Here is a 5,515-nt window from a genome sequence, read left to right on the forward strand (position 1 = left end):
AAGTGCAAGTTAAAAAGATATTATACTTCCACATCTATTGAACTACAAGAAATTAGATGTGATTTAATACCGTGTGTTGTCAAGGATGTAAAGAACTAAGAATCCTCTTGTACCACTGGTTGGAATATTATTTTTTATGGTTTTACTGGGAAATGGTTGCTCACTATATAGTCAAGTGGAATATACATATAAATTCGGCCCCAATGGCCCCACACTTTGAGAAATCCTCTCAGAGTATCACAAAGGTATTTCTACAAGGATACCGATTGTAGTGTATTATGTAGTTCTAGAAAGTTAAAGACATATGCATTCTAGATATCCATTCTCCTGGGAATTGATAAGCAGAAAGTAATGGATGCTCACTGTCAGATACTCTAGAGCAATTAGACACAATTCATCAGGTACATTTACTGAGAGAAATATGAGTCAGAATAGAAATATTTTTGAATATATTATGAATATTATAAAAAGTATCAAATAGAATAAAGGCTATATACAAAATATTTACGCAAGTTAAAACATGCTATACAAAATAACTGTATATTTTAAGATATAAGTATAAATATGTATGTACATATTCATATATGTACATGTTACATACACACACACAATAGGAAGCCTATATCAAGTTGAGGAAAATAGGAGTGGAGATATGACAAAGAGGGAAACAAACCAAAGAATAATTTTAAAAAAATTTTTAAAGAAATATGTATGTCAGTGGAGTAGAAGCTACAAAGTCCACAAATTCACCTACATATATATGGGTAATTGATATTCAATAAAGATGGAAAGTCAACTCAGTGGAAAATTATAGTCTTTCAACAAATGGGCATCACTAAACAAGAAAAAAAAAGGAAAGAAAAGAAAAGGGAAAAAAAAAGGAAATAAAGAAACAAAGAGCCTCAACCCACATATCGCATCACACATAAAAATTAGATAAGCCTAAATGAAAAAACTAAAAGTATAAAAACATCTAGAATAAAATAGTAGAATACCTCTATGACCTTGAGTTAAGCAAGGATTTCTGAAACATAACACCAAAAGTATTATCCACAAAAGAAAAATAAAGATAAATGGGACTTCTAAGTTAGGAGATTTTGTTTTTATGGCACTATGTCATAAGTGGAAAGACCTATTTCAGAGTCAGAGAAAATATTTGCAAAACATGTATCTGATAAAAGATATGCATCTAGCATGTACAAAGAACTGTTAAAACTCAATAATAAGAAAATCCAATAGAAAATGAGCAAATGGCTTAATCAGAAACCTCACCAAGGAAGGTATTCATTTGGCAAAAAAACACATGAAAAACACTCAATATTATTAGCCATTAGGAAACGGAAATTAAAGCCACATTGGGAAACCACTAAATATGTATTAGAATAGTGACAACTAAAACATTGGCTGGGCCAAGTATTGATGAGAATGAGGGACTCTTGCACAAAGCTAGTGATGCTGTAAACAGCATATCCACTTTGTAAAACAGTTTGATGCTCTCTTAAAAAAGTAAACATCCACCTACTATATGACTCAGCCATTCCACACCTATTTATACAAGTAAAATGAAACCTATGTCCCCAGAAAGCTATATGTTATTGCTCATAACAACTTCATTAGTAATAGGCAAAAACCAGAAACAACCCAAATGTTTATTAACAGATGAACTAATAAACAAATTCTGTACAGTAGCATACTAGTCAGTAATAAAAGGAAGGAACTGAGGTGGCTGGGTGACGCAGTCCTTTAAGCCACCAACTCCTGATTGCGGCTCAGGTAATGATCTCATGATTCATGAGTTCCAACATAGGCCTCCACCTTGTAAGTGCAGAGCCTATTTGGGATTCTCTCTCTCTCCTTCTCTCTATGCCCCTCTCATACTCCCTCATGCTCTCTCTCACTCTCTCTCAAAACAAATAAACTTTTTTTAAAAAAAGGAAGGAACTACTGACACACACTATAACATGGATAGATTTCAAAATAATTATTCTGCATAAAAAAGCCAGACAGAAATGAATGCATGCTATATCATTCCATTTATAGAAAACTCTAGAAACTGCAAACTAATATATAGCAGTAGAAAACAGATCTGTGGTTGGGAGAGTGAAGAGAAGGTGAGATCATGAAAACGGCAAAAGGAAACTTTGGGAGCTGAGAGATATGCTCATTGTCTTCATTGTAGTAATGGGTTCATAGATGTATTCATATGTCAGAATTCATCAAATCATACACTTTACATAGGTGCAGTTTGTCTTATGTAAATTAAGCCACAATAAAGTTGTGAAAAATAACAGAGATAAATAATGGAATTAAGAAAGAAGATTTTCATGAAGAAGTATTAACAATATGCCATGAATTGCAAAAGATGAGTTTAACTAATCCATCTGCATTTAAGGTGCTCTAAAAATATTTTAAATGAAAAATCATGCTTGACTGGAAGATTTGTTCAATGCTCTTAGTTATGGCTGCTCTGAACCAGAGATAATCTATTCCACAGTCATTCAGTGCTAGCTCACCTTACTATGGTCATAGGAGAAAGAACCAGCCTTTGATATATTAGCATTAAAACTACTAATTTAAAAAAAAAGAAATTGGAAGCAATCACTGGTGTCATGAACAACTAAGGTTTGAGAAAGATGTAAGCAGTGTTTTAAGAACAAGATGTAGATTAGGTAAATCTGAATTTTGTTAGTTTATTTCTTATGAACAAGCTGAATGACACTGTCACAGTTAGTCTGGGCACCAGTGCTGTCTTCTAATTATCTACTTCAAAGAATTTTACAACAATAAGATATTAAGGTAGTTTTATCCCTCTGTTATTTATTGAATGGTCCATTACAAACTCATGTCTAAAATAACCATATTGCTTTAAGAATATTCATGAAAGAATGATATTTAGACATAGGCATCCTTAGTGAGTGCACCACCATATTAGAAGACTCTCCTAATATTCTTAGGATGGGGAAGATTTTGGAAAATAGAAAGTTTATGAACAAAGATGATCTATTTCCACTCTTTTCATCAAATTTGAAACTCAAATATGACATGCTAAGGATAATCAAGCTTAGGAGCTAACACTGTGAAAAAAAGTAGCAACTGAATTACCCTGCACATATTGAAGCAAGTTCAGATGATGCCCCCAAAGAATGAAAGGGGAAATATAGCTCAATTTATGGCAGCACTCAAAATTACTCAGTAAAGCTCTTCAGAGACCCTTTGTTTGAAAGACAAGGTTATTAATTTCAAGGTAACATTGAGTCTGGGCCAAACAGAAAAATGTCACTATTCCATAGCAAAATATCCTCCTATAATGTTCTGAGTGATTATAGAATACCTACATTCTTTACAGAGAAACAAAATATATTTTGCAGACCATGGAACACACACAACAGTAGCTTTCTTCCTGAAGCAAAAACAATAATCCATCACTCCACTCTGATACCTAATAAATACTGGCGTTTCAGAGAATTACTTTTCATTTCAGCTTTGTGATTAACTTTATACACAACTTTGCTCAAATGTCAGGCCTTCTATATCTCTTGCTTTTTATAAAATGGCTGAAGTCTATCTTTGAAGATGAATGCAAATTGTAAGCCATTTTTCTACAAAAATGTGTTTAAAAGAATTTTAAGCTTATAAAAAAGCAATTACGTCACTAACTTTTAAATGATATTGCTAAAAAGATGTAATTCTTCAGTTGAGAAATATTAAAATGATATATTTTTAGTATTTGATTGGCACTCTTTGAAATGTATAACTTGGTGTAATAAAGAATCTGGAGTCACTGCAGTCTTACCCTGATTGACATGTCCAAATCTCCGTTGAGGAGAGCCTTGTATAGTTGTCATCAAAAGATTGGAAAGTGACATGCTTTTCAAAGATGTGATCAAGCAGTCACACTGAGTATTCTATTATGTATATAATACACTCTATGTTCTATTATGTGGCACTATAGCATCAGTTTACAAAGTGTCATGTGAAAAATATCATGCCTTGAGGTAAGAGCAGCTCAAGATTTCGTATCAACTGTACTAAATATAGGTGGATGTTATTGAACAGTAATCCTAATTATCTGTTATTCATTCAAGGAAAAAAAAAGATTGATGCTACAACAGGCCTTTTAAATTTACAGTTAGCCGACTGAAGTGCATGCAAATGGAAATAAAACTGCAGCCCTGGGACATTCTAAAACATGACACATGAGGTTGCCAAGGTAACCCACCAGGAGGCTGCCTTGGCATCTTCTGGAATAAAATGGGAAGAAAACATTACAGTGAAAAGATGGGGGATGGGGATCTTCTGGGCCTGGTTATATAATAAAAGTGTTGCAAAAGACCACAGCTCCATGAAATTGGTTCCAAACAAAAAAGAAAAATGTACTTCTCACAATTCTGGTGTTTATTTAAACTGGGCAAGACTTATGAGCCACAAGAGTGTAATTTTAAAAGTTATTTCAAATATTATTTCAATAGTATAATTATTTTAAAGCCACTGTGCAACATTTATTAAATTTTGTACTTACAAATAAATTACCTGTGGTCTAGAGCTGATATTCAAGGTGCAAAAGTGATGTTAACTTTGTAATATTTTAGTGTTTGGGCAGGCCTTGGGGAAGCAACAAAAGTTGCCTAATATTCTCAAAATATAACATCCCAAGAGAACAATAAAATACATGACACTAAAAATCATTTCACTTTAGCTCACTGGTAAATTTTCCACTTACCCCTACATTCTTCTTTTAGAATTGCAAAGTATTCCTTTGATTGAGGAGATGTTTCCATATATTTCACAATGCTGCTGTTTCTATTAAACACACACGCAAGGCTTTAGCTCCCTCTCTTTGAAGAGTTGATTCTAACAGAGGGTTATTCTATAAATAGTGAATCTCCTTGGCCTGTCCTTAGGCTTTTTTCACTTCTCCTCTGTCCCTGAAGATTGAACAAGAACTCTGAGATGATGAAGGACAAACACAGGGCTAGGCCACTTTGGTGTGGCAGGTGACAGCACGTGTGGCTGTCATAGCTGGGTTGCATTTAAGAATCCCACACACAAGCAAAAAATTCAAATAGAAGAAAGGGGAATTTTAAAATAACATCATTATATTCAAATGTTTATGTACTTAATACCTGCATTTTTTTTACATTATATAAAATAGAATTTGTGTCTTTTGGAACATTGCCAATAGCAGGATAAGTGGAATCTTTGTGTATCCTGGATAGCAGTATTCTAATCACTTCTGTCTTAAAAAATCAAAGCCCATTATTTTACATTGTATATTCATTTATAAAAACCAATGTTATTTTGTTGTTTTGATGCAGTGGAGATACTAAGGCAGACTTCCTTTTAAGACATTACTGTCCTTATCATACATAAGCAACTATAGACCTCCATCAGGTCATATCACTACTTTCCTCAAAATCATTCAGTATTAAAAAAAAAATCTCTCACTATTTCTCATCACCTATAGGTATGAAAGTATCCTTACTATAATTCACAAAGCTCTTCTCATTTGAGACCC

This window comes from Crocuta crocuta, unplaced genomic scaffold (genome assembly GCF_008692635.1).
Source record: "Crocuta crocuta isolate KB4526 unplaced genomic scaffold, BGI_CrCroc_1.0 scaffold292, whole genome shotgun sequence".
In the NCBI taxonomy this organism is placed as follows: domain Eukaryota; kingdom Metazoa; phylum Chordata; class Mammalia; order Carnivora; family Hyaenidae; genus Crocuta; species Crocuta crocuta.